Consider the following 17985-nt stretch of genomic DNA (forward strand, 5'->3'; position numbering starts at 1 on the left):
TCCAGTGGTTCTAGTTCCCAAACCAGATGGGGAAATACGCTTTTGCGTGGACTACCGTAAGCTAAATGCTGTAACTCGTCCTGACAACTATCCAATGCCACGCACAGATGAGCTATTGGAAAAATTGGGACATGCCCAATTCATCTCTACTTTAGACTTAACCAAAGGGTACTGGCAAGTACCACTAGATAAACCCGCTAAGGAAAGGTCAGCCTTCGTCACCCAGGCAGGGGTGTATGAATTCAATGTACTCCCTTTCGGGTTGCGAAATGCACCCGCCACCTTCCAAAGACTTGTAGATGGTCTCCTAGCAGGATTGGGAGAATCTGCAGTTGCCTACCTCGATAATGTGGCCATTTTTTCTGATTCATGGACAGAACACCTGGAGCACCTAAAAAAAGTCTTCGAGCGCATCCGGCAGGCAGGACTAACTGTTAAGGCTAAAAAGTGTCAAATAGGCCAAAACAGAGTGACGTACCTGGGGCACCAGGTGGGTCAAGAAACTATAAATCCCCTACAGGCCAAAGTGGATGCTATCCAAAAGTGGCCGGTTCCAAAGTCAAAAAAACAGGTCCAATCCTTCTTAGGCTTGGCCGGATATTATAGGCGATTTGTACCACACTACAGCCAAATCGCCGCCCCGCTGACAAACCTAACCAAAAAAAAACAGCCAAATACAGTTCAGTAAACTGATAAGTGTCAAAAGGCCTTTAACCAGCTTAAGGCAACACTCATGTCTAACCCTGTGCTAAGGGCCCCAAACTTTAACAAACCGTTCCTAGTAACCACAGATGCTTCCGAGCGAGGCGTGGGAGCAGTTTTAATGCAGAAAGGACCAAATCAAGAATTCCATCCTGTCGTGTTTCTCAGCAAGAAACTGTCTGAAAGGGAAAGCCACTGGTCAATCAGCAAAAAGGAATGCTACGCCATTGTGTACGCGCTAAAAAAGCTACGCCCATATGTTTGGGGACGGCGTTTCCAACTACAAACAAACCATGCTGCGCTACAGTGGCTTCATACCGCCAAGGGAAATAACAAAAAACTTCTTCGGTGAAGTTTAGCTCTCCAAAATTTTGATTTTAAAATACAACACATTTCGGGAGCTTCTAACAAAGTGGCTAATGCACTCTCCCGGGAAAGTTTCCCAGAGTTAACTGGTTAACAATTGTTTTTGAAATGAAACATATTGTTAGTTTTTATATAATCAGTAGTATGTCTAAAGGTACGTGTGTCTTATTAACTCTGTTTTCTCCTAGAGCTCCAGGAAAGAAATCACAGCCAGTGTGGAACCAAACGTCCAACACCATCTGTAATTTGGGGGGCGTGTCATAACTATAAAAGAAAGGGTAACAGCTCTCTGTGTACAGTACTAAAATCCCTCCTGGTCAGAGACTCCAAAATCCTTTTACCTGTAAAGGGTTAAGAAGCTCGGGTAACCTGGCTGACACCTGACCCAGAGGACCAATAAGGGGACAAAATACTTTCAAATCTTGGGGGGGGGAAAGGCTTTTGTGTGTGTCCTTTGTTTAAGGGGTTGTTCGCTCTTGGGACTGAGAGGGACCAAACATCAATCCAGGTTCTCCCCATCTTTCTAAACAAGTCTCTCTTATTTCAAAATTGTAAGTAAAAGCCAGGCAAGGCGTCTTAAATTTACTTTGTTTTCTCAACTTGTAAATGTACCTTTTACCAGAGTGCTTATCTTGTTTGCTATACTTTAAACCTAAAACAGAGGGAATTCCTCTGAGCTCTTTAAGTTTAATTACCCTGTAAAGTTATTTTCCATACTAATTTTGCAGAAATAATTTTTACCTTTTGCTTTAATTAAAAGCCTTCTTTTTAAGAACCTGATTAATTTCTCCTTGTTTTAAGATCCAAAGGGGGTTTGGATCTGTATTCACCAGGAGTTGGTAAAAGGAAGAAGGGGGGAAAGGGTCAATTTCTCCTTGTTTTAAGATCCAAAAGGGGTTTGGATCTGTATTCACCAGGAAATTGGTGAAGGTTTCTCAAGGCTTCCCAGGGAGAAAATTCTTAAGATGGTGGCAGCGAACCAGAGCTAAGCTGGTAAATAAGCTTAGCAGTTTTCATGCAGGCCCCTACATTTGTACCCTAAAGTTCAAAGTAGGGATACAGCCTTAACACCCCCCACACCACCCCCCGGCTGTAGCTTTCCAGAAATCTGCATCGAATACACATACTGTATAGTATTAAATCTAATCTACAAGGATGATGCAGAAGCAGTTATATGTTCAGCTACGTTGTCTTTAAATTATGTCCTCCATCATGCGTGTGGAACTGCACTAAAGGCTGTGGGGCTGCACATGTATAAGTGAAGGCATAATTTACCCTGAACAAACTTTACTAATGGTGGTGAGGCATATCGGGAAAAAAGCTGCTCATTTTTTTCAGCTCAGGTTGTTTGCAGGGCGGGAAGTCCTATCCCTGCACCCTCAGCTGTCCCATTGCCACCCCAATGGAGCTGCAGTACCAGAGACTCCCCAACTGACCCCATGAATCCCTTAAGGAGAGGGTTCCAGAGGAAATGTAATACTGGCCCCTAATCTCCGCAAGACTGGTGGGGTGGGGGGATGATGATCTGCCCAGCCCATCTCAGCCCCCTTTCCCAGGACAGGCCCAACCCTATAGAGAGCTCTTCTTAGGGTCCTGGGCCCCCATCCTTTCTATTTGGGAGGGATGAGATGTAATTATGGAGGGCCCTCTCTGCACATGGATATGGAGAATGATCTTGCCCATTTGTTATAGAACTGCATACTTTGTCATTTTGTACAGTAATCTGATACCAAAGTGAGAGGCTCCTTAGAAGTTAGATGTATAAAAATATTGCTGATTTCTTTCTCGATGCTGCAACACTTACTCATGCACATGCTCTTCTCATGAATAATTCTAGGGGACTACTCACATGAGTATGCATAGAAGGATCCTAACAATTAAGTTCAACATGTGTCTAGCATTTCATATTCCCACTGCCTTCAGCTCTTCTCTCGACGATTATGTACTCTATCGGCACTTATTCCACCAGAGCTTATGTCCATGGGAAACACTGCAGTGAAGAGCTAGGAAGCAGAGTTAAAAAGGAAAATAAATGGCCTTTAAAAGGTGGGTCAGGGTTGATTTCACAGCCGCCTTAGAATGAGCTTATCAGCAGTCTGCCGATGCGATGTGATACCGAGCCCTCGGATATTCGGCAAGTCAAGGTAATTGAAATGTACTACACCCTCTTAGCATTCTGAGCACCAGAGGGAGAACACAGAGAAACAAAGCAGGAAGGGGAGAATGTGCATTTGCCCTAATGGCTTATTGACTGCACAGATCTCAGTGTAATTATAATGGTACCATTCTCATGGCTACAGATCAGTGTCAGTCTTTTTTTCTCTCTGTATAAACCCCCCTTCTGAGGGAGTTTATAATTGGGTGTGGAAACAAATGCCTGAACTAAGACCGAGCCTGATCCTCCCTCGTGCGCGCCCCCCTCCCCCAGTCTGACACCACTGACTTTGGTGTCACTCCTCGGTTACAATGGTGTCTGAGGCCAGGAGCAGAGTCAACACCAGGAGGCATCTTGGCTTTTGTTGCAATGACGTTGGAAATGCCTGAACCCATCTGACTGTCTTTCTGAAGCTATGGGAGGACAAAGAGGACTGAATCAATTTGGAGATGGGTTGTGCCAGGTCAGAGGCAGAGTTTGGAGGATGCTAGCACAGCTGGTCTTGTGCCTGTCCTGTTCGTGTGTAACAATATGTACCTACAACAATATAACAAGCAGAGCAGTTCTAATACATAAACTGGATTTACTATTAATACTGCTTTCCACTTATGTAGAGCTTTCCATGTACTTTACAAGGATATTTATACACATTTTATAGAGAGCAAGGCCCAGATCCTCAAAGGTATTTAGGTTCCAATGAAATGGGAATTAGGAACTTTGCTATCTCTTTGAGGATCTGGACCAGAGAGATTAATCCACTTGCCCAAGGTCACACAAGTCAGGGACAGAACTGAGTATCAAACCCAGGATCCCTGGCTCCTAGCACAGGGGTTGGCCCACTCTGCCTGGAGCTCTCCACTTTGTCATTCGCTTGCCCCATGCATTTCAAAATCTGTGAGGTTACCTTTCTTTCTTGAACTGCTCTCCACTTAGAACATGAAACACATGTAGGTAACAGAGAAGAGAAAATGACTTTGCCCAACAGAAAGCAAACCTATTCCAAACGCCCGCACATCTCACAAGATTCTGAACTTTTCATGCTCCTTTTAAAATTACAGCATGAAAGAAACTGCTCTAACCTTAGCTAGAGCTGGGGAAAGGAGATGCTCTGAGCACGCGGGGGCTGATGCTCTCAAGTGAAAGCTGGGGTGTGGAGTTTTGTCTTAGATGGTGACCAGGCGAGGGCAACTTATTTAAAAAAAGAGCATTAGGATTAACGTCATGTAATTAAGCAGCAACTGTTAGTAACAGACAAGGAGACCTGCTGTCTGTGCCATCTGAAAGGTCTTCATGCTCAGGAGCTTGGGTACACCAGGATTGCCATGGCTATGACTAAAAAGAAATTAGGTGCATAGGAGTCAGTGTGGAACAGTGATGGAAATGGGGGTTTGTAGTCTGGACTTCTTTATTCTGTTTCTGACTTTGCCTCTGCTTTACACGGTGACTTCGGACAAGTTAATTTCTTTGAAATGGGCATTTATTTCATTAATATAACCAGAACAGGGGGCCCGTTCTGATTGGCACTGTGTGAAGATAGAGTAAATGACAATCTCCGCCCAAGACATATTACCACTTTTATAACGTTTGCCTGCCTTGGGGGAGCTGTGAGACTTGTAAAGTGCTTGAGGTCCTCAGACTAAAGGTTCTATTGTACATCTTCACCTACCCTTCAGAAAGGGAGTGTATTCTTTATAGGAACTCAGTGTAATCTAATGGCTTTCACCTTGCAGGAGGAATGTTAAAGATTCAAAAGAGTAAACACAAAGTATTATTAATATAGCTCAATAATTTACCACTCAAAACCATAAGCCATCCCTCTGCAATCTGCCTTTCGTAGCTTAGCATTGTTGTCTATTATGGAGGCTAATAGAGCCTGCATTATATAGCCAGAGTCTAGAATGCAGATGGGTGAACCCTAATCCTTGGCATGAGAACTTTTCCATATGAGATGGCTAAACCTCAAGGCCATTTTTTCAAACTTGTCTAGCTTTTGCCATCCATCTGAATTCATATTTGAATATTTAACCTGACTTTTTCCTGAGATGCTGGGCACCCACAGCTCCAACTGAATCCAGTGGCAGCTGCAGATGCTCTGAACCTTTTAATATCCTGTCTCTTGCTTAGGTGCCGAACTATGGATTTAGGCACCTGACTTTAGATTCAACAGCCAAAGCTCCTAATTCTGAATAGACGTAAGCCACCATAGAGGTATTTATAGATGTATTATTTTGCTCCTGACGTTGCAGCTATTCTATGGAGCAGATAGAGCTTGGCAGAAAAATCTTATCTTGGGGTATTCGCCTTTCATAGTCCCAGTGGGAAGAGACAGACAGTTGAGTTATTTGTGGAGGAGTCTCATCTGAGCTGCTCTGTTTCCATCCTGCGATCTCCAGTATAACTCTTCCATATTCATGAGATGCTGAGCTACCTGATTTTCCCCTCTTGATACTGCTGCTTCTCCTCGATATCTTAAGCCATCAGGATTACAGCATTTCATGAAGAAAAGCTCCAAGGAGAGGAATGAAACAGCAAAAATGGGACAGGTACTTAATTTTACAGCAGTTAAAGAAGCAAGTTGTCTGTCAAATTCAGTCCTTTTAATCCTTAACATTTGATTATCTTAATCCCTAATTACTTTGTCTTTTTTCCCCCAATGCTACTTGTTGCTCCTATTATTTGGCATTATGATATTCATAAGTGTATCCTACAACTCCAGAAAAGACATTTAGAAACTTTGGAACTGGAGAAGACAAAGGATTAGTTTTAACTTTGGAAATATATTGCAAGCAATGTCTCTGAGCTCCTTGGAAATGGTATGTGCAGAACTTCCTGAACAGACACCTAGGAAGAGCTTAGTACTTACTTACCTAGCTTTATCTCGGATAGTTAAATCCTACAGCTGGGGACTGTTAAACTTCATGTCCAGTTTAGTCTATATTCTGGGAGCTAGATTTTCAGAAAAGCTCAGCTCCTACTTAAATGCCTACATATGGGACCAGATTTTCAAAAGTATTGAATACTGAGCAATTCCCACTACGACACCTATGACAACACTTTTAGAAGATCCCAGCACCTAATGTGCACCCAAAGCCCTCCTGGAAATCTGGTCACTTATTTTGGTGCTTAGAGGGAAGTTGAGCTCCTATGAAAATCTGATCGAACTGTGGGTGCAGAGTTCTTCTGAAAATTCTGGCTTGAGTACGCACAGCCCACATATTGGACTTTGTTATGGGACTGGGCTGGACTTGGGAATCTACTCCAGAAGATCTGAGTTTGGGATGAGAGGCATTTTGAAGTACCCTGGAGACAGATGGGTAGATTCTGCTAACTCAGTCACATGGGAATAAATCTACAGTAATTTCACAGATGTGAAAGGAGTCCCTTCAGAGTGGTGCCCACAAGTCTGACTGGCTGCATCTGACTGGTGATTGGTCACTGAAACACCCTAGGGACCAGTCAACCCATCCCATGGGATGCGACTGAAGAGGAGAAAATCTTCTTTATCTTCACTTAGTGAAGATCTCCTGGAAAATTTCTATTGAGAGGGGTCCTGGGGGGGGGGGGGGGACCATCCATAAATGTTGGAGATACTCCAGGATCCAGGGCTCAGGAGTATCTGCACAGAGGCCCTTTGTCTTGCCACTGGTCCTGTAGCCCTGGCAGCCCCCTGCATCTCCTAGTACTTGACGCAATAGTACAGCTAATGGCTGCCCCAGGGCTCTCCTAAAGGGGGAATCCCCAACATGCAGCAGGGGCATGGAACCCGTCCCAAGCTTACTTATTTCCTCTGAGCTGGTGGGACACAGGGTAGGGGGAGGGAATGATGAACATCCCCAGCCCCACCCTTCACCCCTCCCAAACCCCACATCAACAGGGAGCCCTCCACAGCATATTGTGTTGATATTCTGTTCTTTACTATAGTTTCAATCAATTTGCCTGGTACTGAGATTAGGCTTGCGGCCTGTACTTGCCAGGATAGACTCTGGATCCTTTCTTAAAATTTTACATCTTGTTATAAGAGACTCAAACAACATGGGCTTTGTCAGGTTACTAGCTGCACTAAGATTGTATCAGCTGTGGAAATAGCCCTTCCGCTTTAGTTAAGAAAAATGACTGGAATTGCCACAATTTTATTTGCTTTAATAAATGTTTCATACAAAGTATGAGGGGAGAAAATCTTGCATCCTTTTTCCCTTGGATAAATTGCTTTTGAGATTTGGTTTAATTTGCTTGTGCTAAAGATACCTTTTGTTACTTGCATTTAACAATTTGCTGCAACCGATCTCTCATAAAATGTACTCTACTTTCAATGAAGTTTCAAAGGCAAGTAAGATTCAGAGTTAATTGGCCATATTAAAAGAGGAACATTTGACACAAAGTACACAATTGCAAAATTCACATCTGCTTTGTGCAGAATATAATAAGGCAGGTCTTGAAAGAATCAAACCTCAATTCCCTTCAGAAATGAAAAATGAATCTGCATGCATAGCAATCAGCAAAACAAAAAGGGGACATTTAATGGATAACTTACTTATCTTATTTCCGAAATTAACATTTTGACACATTTGTCTCTGGTATCTATGCTGAAGTTATGACAGACTTGCGATAATGTGCACTATTTTAATGTGAACTCAGTCCTTTGCCAATGACAAAAAAAAAAGTCATTAAGGGAGGCTAAAATTAGAAGCCAAAACTTAAAGCAGTAAATGTACAAAAAGCCCTACAGAAGAGAAATGCACAAAACTTCCTGGTAGTTTGACAGAGTTATTTCTGGGTGAATAACTACAGTATAAGAGATACTGATATAGCTCTGTGCTGCAAGATATCTGTGATGACCGGAAAGTCATCACAGTAACCAACAGGAGCCAGTCAGAAATTTGGCAAACACACAAATAACCTGTTTTGGCTGAAGTACATTCTTTAAACGCTTGTTTTTGTTGATCCTGTTTCAGCGTTCTTTATAATTACTCAGGAGCATTCAGAAAGATTAGACTTGGACACTTGTAAAAAGAGAGTTTTTCCAATATACATAATGATTTTGCTGATAAGTTCTGTGAACAATGGGCCAAACACAGGCAAGGCATAATAATATACTTGGCTCCTGCATAGCAATTTTCATCTGTCAACCTCAAAGCGCTTTACAGCGGCATGTATCATTATCACTGTATTCCAGATGAGGAAATCCAGGCACAGAGTGGTGAAGTGATTGGCGATGTCATTGCCAGAACTGGGGATAGAACTTAGGTCTCCTGAATCCTGCAGAAGTGCCCTAACCACTGGATTATGCTGCCTCCTGACAATTGTGGTGGTGGATCTCCATTGGTTTCACTTGGCTGAATTCTGCCTTGTACGGAGAAGAAGAATGGTCCAGCAGTTAGGGTGGAAGTCGGATTCATGTTCAGTTCTCTCCTTTACCACAGACTTCTTGTGTGATCTTGGGCAAGTCACTTACTATCTTTGTGCTTCAGTTCCCCATCTGTAAAACGGGGCTAACAGAATTTCCCTACTTCACAGGGGTCTTGGGAGGATAAGTTCATTAAAAATCATGAGATGCTCAGATAACATGGTACTGCGGGCCGTATATGTACTTTAGATGGCTTGCTCTCTCTCAAGTTACTTGTTTCTATCATCAAGAGTAGTGCTTTATGTAGAATTTTTGTCCTTTAGTTGAGAGAAGTCAGTGTTTTACTTCAAATAGCTGTATCTGCGTTGTGACTTCAGTTGTGTTACTGGGCTACTTGTTAATGGAAAACAAAACCCAGCGCAAAGATTGGTGTCAGTCCCCACAGCTTACAATCCAGTTGTTAAGTATCAGAGGGGTAGCCGTGTTAGTCTGGATCTGTTGTTAGTGGACAAGAGTTCCTAACGCAAAACCTACCAGTATAACTAGTACAATCTGGTCCCCATGTTGGTGGTCTCAACAGAGAGTTCATGGACTCATTGGCCCCAGAAACTTACCTTCCTTCTCACTTTTTATTTGGCTCCTCTTGGTCTGGGCTGAGGCTCATTTGACATGAAGGAGGCCTGCCATCTTTAGTTTCGGGGCAAGATTCTGACCTGAGTTATACTGGGGTAAATCTGGAATAACTCCACTGACTTTCGCTAGCTCAGAATTGCCCTTAACATGTAAACACAGATTTCCTTGCTGATTTGGGTAACGGAACAGTTTTAACACTTGACCTTTTAAGCCAAGTGCTAATGATGGAGTGACATTTAGAAGACAGAAGGTCATTAAAGATTTACAGTGAAGATGATTATTTCATGTAGAAAAGAGAAATTGACATCCAGGGGGATGCAGCTCCAAGTTGTTTCTTAGTTTTACACATTTGGGAAAGCTCCCAGTTAAGGCATGGGGGGGAGTTAAAGGGTGCAACACTTTTGCATAGCAGCCACATTGTGCCAACTTAATTGAGCTGGTGCAAATTGACTACAAATTAATTACGTGCCCTACCTGCTTCCGCTCAGCAAATCACTCCAGCACCGCAGGGCCCTTTTCAAGCACAGAACTGAGCCCTGCCAGCTTTGTTCCACAGGGAGCAGTCAAGGCAGGTTGGAGGAGATGTGGCGCCATGGTTTGGCTGGACTGGACCCTCTGATTCTGCTCCTCTGTGATTGTCCATAGGATCCATTGCAACAGAGGTGCAAGTGGGGGCATCCCTGAAGGCTAGGGTTGCCACCTGTCCAGGTTTTGCTAGGATTGTCCCCTTTTTTTGAGAGAGAGCTGGACTGGAAAATCTGTAAGGGTGCTCGGTACACTCTGCCAGCTGCCCAGTTCTATGGGCTCAGGATCGTCCTAGTGTGTTGTACCTCAGAAGTGGCAATGCCACTAAGGTCTGTCCCACTCTGTGTTGAGTGATAACCCTTCGGCCACTTGAGACACTTGCAAGCTGTCTCTTCTCTGGCCTTGACCCATGGAGTTTGCCCAAGTATAAAATGAGTGAGGACCTAGGCATCTGACCTAGGAATCCAATTTCTTTCTAGACTGGCTTGATAAATAACTTGAAATGTCACCTGCTGGGAGGAGTTGGAAAAATGGAATATCAAGGTCACTTTGTTTATGACACCGATGGTGACGACACCTCGTGAGATTAGGAGAAGCAGGAAATTGTGGGGTAAAGTGAAGCAATTCCAAGATTGTGTTTTTTTGTGTTTTGTACATTTTTTTTTTTTTTTTTTTTTTTTACACAGCAAATGAATCAAATTTCCAAAGGAACTTTTTTTTCAGCCTAAAGATACAAGGATAATGTGATTTATCATTTCCCTTGCTTGAAAGGGATCTCTGATCTCTCACTTCTGAAATTCCACTTCAGTCTCTGTCCCTCAAACACTGGCTTCTATTGAGTGGTTATTTTTCCCTCAAAAAAATTAACTCTGTCTTCAGAACCCACCACATTTTAAAATACTGTGTAAAGGGGAAAATAACAATAAAGGTTACGATAGTACAGTATTAGCAGAAGGAGTGTGGTGGCTCCTTCCCTGGTATGCATGTGAACTTTCCTTTAGAAACACTGCCCGAACCAATGCCAGTTATAGTATTCAGAGAGAGAGGCTTCAGTCAAACGTTTTCGTTTGAGAGGAATTTTCCTTTTTTTTTTTTTTTTTTTTTTTTTTGACAGCTCAAAACCTTCCTGAAGATTCAAGGGCAGGTAGATAACCATACTGCATATATTTAAATTACTGAGTCTCACTATATTTGTTAATACTAGCTTACACACAAAGCCTCATCCTGCTTTCACTTAAACCAATGTAAATCAAAAGTAACTCAACTGCTGTCAAAGGGGTTATGCCAGCATGAGAAGCAAATCATGTCCACAGCTTGGTACTATGAAGATTAAACTGGTACAAACCTTGCTTATAGTCAGAGTTCTGCATGGTGTGTGACTTCCCATGTTATGTACCTATTTTTTTTTCCATAGGTTTTTCAGTCTGTTGGGTTTTTATGAAGTCTCCTTTCAAGATCTGGTCAGAACATGGAATTAAAAAAAAAAAAAAAAAGGTCAAAATAAAATGAATCAAAACAATTAAGTTGAAACACAATGTTTTTACCTTATGGAAATTAAACATTTTGACACTCTCAGAATAAAATGAAGTCCTAAACAACTTGTTTTGACTTTTTCCTATTAAAAAAATTGCATCAGAATCAGTATGTTCCCACAGAATCTTGCAGTTTCAACAAAAGTGCTTCTTGCAAGGGAACCTGCTTTAATTTTTTTTTTCCAGCCAGCTCTACTTTTTTTCCTTCAGGCCTCTTGTGTCCCTGGTCACTTAACTGAATCTACTCCTGCCCAAACAACAGATCAATCAACTTTGAACGGGCAGTTTGCTCACTTCCCCCCCCCCCCCCCCGCTTTGTTTTTCCACCAAAGTGAATTTGGCCCTGGTGAAAGATGTTGGATGGATTGCCCTGAACATCTCCCCGTTTCTTGTACAGCAGCAGTGTAAGTTTTCTGCCACTGAATGTGCCCCAACCTAGTAGCTGATACAGTGGAGGTGTCCATGCAGTACTAGCATGGGGGTTCAGTGTCTGTTTCTCAGCAGTAGCAGTTCTGCAAGTGAAAACATGTCTTTGTATTGTAGACCTCAGTCAGGGATTTGAATTTCCAGCCAGGACATCCTGGAAAACTTGGCTGATGATGCATGAGGCAGAATACAGTACAGTTCAACCTGACAGGTGCAATGACTGAAGAGCTAACAGCACTCAAAGCTTGTCTGTGTCAGTAAAACCAAATGGTAGCACTTCAGATGCTCACGTGGCCTGATTTTTTCCTTTCACTTACTCTAGTGTAAATCAGGCGTAACTCCACTAAGCAAATGGAAACTGGTGTAAGCAAGAGAAGAACTGGGCCATGAGGGAGCAGTCTCCGTGTAAAGAATCCTTTCTTACAATTGTGAGATGGTGGGTGAAGTAATATCTTATTGGACCAACTTCTGTTGAGGAGAGAGACAAGCTTTTCAAGTTAGAGTTCATTTTTCTGACTACAACCAGCACTTTCAACATAGTGGGTCATTAGTCTGTGCATCCCTTGTGGAGGCAATGGAGTTGGAAGAATTCTAAACCAGACCAGAAATAGGACTGCTGAGTCCATTACATCGCATTGGCTTAATGGTCTCCCACTGACTGATGCTTTTCTTTTTTGACTTAGCAGCTAATTCTATGTCCTCAGCACAGTCCTGATGATGCCTTGTTTTGTGTGCCTCAGTCCTGCAAGGAACCTCCACAGGTCACTTGGATGTCCCTGGATGATTCATGGTTTAGCATAGAGGCTCTCCAATGCTTTGCATAATTGACTCGTAGGAAGAGATGCAAATCCTTCTGCCACTAAGTTACCATTGCAATAGACGTGATTGGCTTCTAATGCGCTTGAGCACACATCCTTCATTGAGAGAAACTAATGGCATGTCTCGCAAAATTAACACTCACATCAAAACACACAATTATAAACAATGACTATGCAGCTTGTTGGAACCGAAAAGATGCTCTTCACTTGCTCCTGATTGATAGCGAACGACTCATGGTTCAGAAAGACTTCATCTTATAAAACAGCATGATGGGGGTGTATTGCTGACAACACAAGCCCACGGACAAACTGACAGATGGGGTGCATATCGGATTGCTCTAATGGTGGAACTCGGGTCTGAGAGGTTCTCTTTCCAGCTCTACTTCTAACTTCTTTTTCCCCTTTGGTCCAGACAAATAATACAGTCACTTCATTCTTCCCTGGCAAAAAACATACTACAAAACTTAAACAAATGTTGCCACAATAGTCTGACTAAGCTGCAGTGTTTTGAATCCTTTATCCAGAATACTGGAGTGAATTTTATGGGCTCTGTCACCTTCTGTATGGATATAATACAATCCTTCTTTACTTCACAGGGGTTATTGTCTTAAAGAAATGGACAGGCTGGGAGAGGATCACTGTCCAGTGAAAGTCAAAGGGAGTTGGTGCATAATGCATTTGTGCCTTTTTGAGAAAATCTCAATGATGGCAAAGTGCTTTGAGATCCCTGGATAAAAGATGCATAGTGCTGCAAAGTTTGTTTCATGTTTTATTTATTTGATGTCCAGAGTACAGCTGCAAGTAGCATTACTGAAAACTTGACTCAAGCATCCTGCAGTAGCTAAACTGACCAGAATTCATTTGAGACATTTCCCACCTTGACCATAGGGCAGCATCTGCTGAAGGCAAATAATGTAGTGTGCTTACCATATATTTTTAAAGTGCTGCTTACTCTGTATAACAAGCTTCATCTAGACTAAGGAAGGCTTTAAGAACAACAGAGCTCCCTGGAATCAGGAACTGCTCTCGTGCACCCCATTGTAAGTCATCTAGGAAAGGAAAATGAGAAGGGGGAATATTTCCCCTTCAGTTGACACAAAGCAGAGAACAGTGGAGAGAGAACAGTGTGCCAGTGGAGCAGATAGTCCTTTAAAGCAAATACTTTGCTGCCTCTTTACTGTTCTTTCTCAATAACTGTTTTTCTCTTGCACACTCTTTGAATTACTCCACTGCATTATGAAATCAATAAATATGTAAATGCACTTTTATTAATACATTAAGCTCATCAGGAATAAAAACTTAACTAGCATTAGTATGTTGAATCGCCAAGGTGTTGGTTGCTAATACTGCTAACTGACACTTAAGTCCTGATATCTAATTTACTATGCTCCTCATATGCATAGTATTTAACAATGCATTATTTTCTTTTGGTTTTAAACTAGTTACTGGAAAACACAAACTCTAGTCATAAGAGTGATTTACTAAAGATATTAATCAACTAATGGGTTAATTAATACCTAATTACAGCTCATTAGAAAATGATACATTGATGCACAATTCCCTGACTTTCTTATTGGAAAGAAAGTAGGTTACATAGTTAATGACTTGGTGCACTAAGCTACACTGACTTTGTCATAACTGCTAAGCTCTCTTTAAAATGAGTTAATTAAGATATTGCACCCACTTCAGCATTACTGTAATTACAGCGCTAAGTTCTGCATTCCTTGATCACAGTGATGGCTTACTCCATAAACGTTTCTATTGGTTTCCATGGGACTCCTCACAAAGTAAATTCCAAGCCCTCAAGAGACAGGGCAGCATAATCTAGCCCATAATGAATTAACAGATCCTTAGGACTGGTTTGTGAAACCCTTAATCATGCCAAGTAGGGCCGTATTCCATCTGAAGCCCTAATGAAGTGAAAGAGATGAGTGTACAGTAGAGTTACAAACACCTCAGGAATGGAGGGTGTTCCTAACTCTGAAGCGTTCGTAACTCTGAACAAAACATTATGGTTGTGTTCTTTTCAAATTTTTACAACTGAACTGTGACTTAAAACAGCTTTGAAGCTTTACTATGCAGAAGAAAAATGCTGCTTTCCTTTTATTTTTAGTAGCTTACGTTTAACACGGTACTGTACTGTATTTGCTTTTTTGTGTGTGTCTGCTGCCACCTGATTGTGTACTTCCAGTTCCAAATGAGGTGTATGGTTGACTGGTCAGTTTGTAACCCTGGTGTTTGTAACACTGAGGTTCTACTGTATTAGAAAGTGGCCCAAATTAGTTACTTAAAAAAAATAAAATAATGGGAACAAAATTCTGGTCTCAGACCTTATACAGCCCCAGCTAATTCAGTGTGGCCATCTGGGTGTAGCTGAAGATGTGGAAGAGAGGCAGGATGGTCTTGTGGGTAAGGTACTAGTGAGGAACTCGAGATCTGAGTTCCAACCCTGGCTGTACCACCGACTCCCTGGGTAAATCACTCAGTCTCTCCGGCAGTTCCCCCAGGACCGCCCAGAGGACTCAGGAGGCCTGGGACAAAGCAATTTCAGGGGCCCCTTCCATAAAAAACAGTTGCAATACTATATTCTCGTGGGGGGGCCCCTGCGGGCCCAGGGTCTGGGGCAAATTGCCCCACTTGCCCCCCTCTCTGGGCGGCCCTGAGTTCCCCATCTGTAAATTGAAGATAATACTCTCCTAGCTCAGGATGATTGATTAGTGCATGTGAGGTGCTCAGATGCTATAGTGATGAGAGCCATGGAAATGCTTGTAATTAAAAATATATATAAACAATCCACCAAGTGAATCTAGAGCAGGGGAAGGGTGCCAGGGGTTTCCAGTATTTGCTTTATTCACAGAAAACGTGCAACAGAAACAGCCACAGTGCAAGCTACCCATCACGCTTCCAGTGTGTGTTTAACACAGACTACTTACGAAAGGCTTGTCTACACGGTGTTCGATGTGCACTGAGGAAATGCGCTTTCTAAATCTCTCACATGTTGTATGCTAACTGGTCCATGTAGACCCTCCTGGTGCACACTAAGCACCTAGTGTGCCTTTTCATAGTAGTAGTTGAAAGTGTGCATTGCTGTTTGGTGTGGACATGACCTCATGATCCTTGGCTGTTTGTGCCTTGTCCTCTGTGCTGAGAACTTGACACTCAGCTGAAGGGCAGATAAGTGCCAGCGTGAATTTTTAAAAAAATTCTTTAACAAGAAGAACAAGGGACCAGGTCCTCAGCTGGTGTAAATCCGTGTAGCTTTGGTATCTGGCTGTTATTCCTTTTAGTGACACATTTTCTAAGGAAGGCCAAAATTTAAGAACAGAATTGCTTGCATGCTTACCGTATTGCATGCGTCTGAATACCCAGTTCCAACTTCAATAATTGTGTGCTTATTCATAGTAAATGCACCTGAAAATATAAGCACAAAAATGCTCAAATATTTTTCCATGCAAAAGTGGGGCCCCTTCTGTATCCAAGGGGAACAGGAAAGTAGTGTGTGTGGGGGGGGGGGGGGGGGAATGCTCTATGAATAGTTGACAAACTATATTGATGCAAGTTAACTAAGACATTACAAAATTGGCAAAGCTCTTCAACCTGAGCAGCTTGTTATAGAACATTTCACTTAATAAAAGGCATTCATCAGACTGTGTAGCGATTTAGAACACACTGTAACTCAGGTAGAAAAATAGTGATGCACTGATTTAATTCAATAGCACTAAAAAGCTAAAGAACATAGAAACTTTCTATCTGGTGCCTTGCTATAGTACTGCTTATCAACACAACTTCAAAGAAAGCTTCATTTGTATAGGAGCAAGTTATCCACTTAAGTAATTTATCTTTGACAAGAATGAAACTGATTATATGAAGGAGAAATGCCTGCTAGGCAAGGAAATTTAATGAAGTTTGTAATGGACTGCAAAGAAAATCATCCAAATGATCAAGGCAGGAATAAGCCACAAGAAACAATTAAGACTCTCCATCCATCTCTCTTCAGCCCAGAAGCGAGGGCTTTTGTTGTTCCAAGTTTTTGCACAAATTCAAAATAAGCTTTTTAAAACCGAAGTATTTGTAGCCATCTGAGTAGGTGGAAGGCGATAGCGTTTTGGATTCATCTCTAAAAGTTCTGAAATCTTTGTTGATTTTCTGCTTTGTCTAGACTCTTGGGACAGATTATCTACCCCAATCCACCCCCTTTGAATCACCCGAGTGGTGAGAAGGGAGTGGAAGGTATCTGCCAGTCGTCTTTGAAGATTCCTGTGGCCGGGAGGAGTTCTCAGTGGGCATAGTGCTGGCAGACCCAGCTCCTATGCTTCATTACTCTCAGTCCCCTGCTGCAGAGGATGTCGGGTCAGAAAGAGGGAGCAGAGTTTAGGTAACCATGTCCAACCCATGTAAGTTAGAGCAGTCCCCAAGTCAAAGCTATGAGGGCAGAGAAACTGCTCCTTGATACCGTTTCAGTATACGGTAAAGATCAGCATTAGGGTTTAGGTTAAGATTAGGGTTAGCCTAACCCTATATGTTTCAGTATGAGTGGCAGTGATCTTTGTTTCCTGTAGTCAGACACCATAGTCTTCAGCCAGTTGCATCTATTGGGCAAGGGAATAGAACTTTGGGGCCAAATGCTGCTCTTGGAAATTACATTCCAGTAAATAAGGAGACTTCATTAGAGCTACACAGGATTTAGACTGATTTTTATCTGGACTGGTGCTGGTCTATGACCTTCAGCTTCAAGAACAAATGCTTCTACCACTACCCTTTGCTGTTTCCCTCATTCTGATATAGATTAATCTGCCTCACATATAGAACTGTCTCTTGCCTGTGGCTAGGCATGCACAGCCAAAATAATTCCATCTGTTGGGACTGCATGCATGGAAGAGGCAACCTGTTTTTGACTACACCGAGGCGTCTGTAGACTGGAGGCTTACCATTCCTCATGGAAATTTCAGTGCCGTTCAATAGCTTCTAAAATGGCTTTCTATCATTTTCCGAGGTCATCTATTCCAAGTGTAGTCACTCCTGTGAATCACTGACATCAAGAATGCAACTTAGCGTACCAGTGTTAAATCCCACCTGAGCACAGCTGAAACTGCATTTCTGAAGTTTACTGAATGTGTCATTATTTGGAAACACACACGCCTACGTGTGCGAGTACGTACGCACTCACTTTTATTAAGTCCCAGGTTAGAGTAACTTCTAAAAATTCTGTTTACTACTGAAATATGCTGTTTTGTGTTTCTCAAACAGATTACTGGAAGCAAATCTCATTTCCTCCTTTAACTATTCTCTGAACCCAGTTTTTCATTTCTTGGGGTTTTTTTAAATCACTGCTTTCTCATGCAGTCCATTTCACTCGCTAAGCAAAAGAAAGCATCAGTTACGTGGTACTGATACCACCAGAGCATTCTGTCATATGCTGATTGGATGGTGCTAGGCAACTGACTGGTCACCTGTGTAAAACCGAGTTCTATTGAGAACACAGTG

This window comes from Emys orbicularis, chromosome 4 (genome assembly GCF_028017835.1).
Source record: "Emys orbicularis isolate rEmyOrb1 chromosome 4, rEmyOrb1.hap1, whole genome shotgun sequence".
In the NCBI taxonomy this organism is placed as follows: Eukaryota; Metazoa; Chordata; order Testudines; family Emydidae; genus Emys; species Emys orbicularis.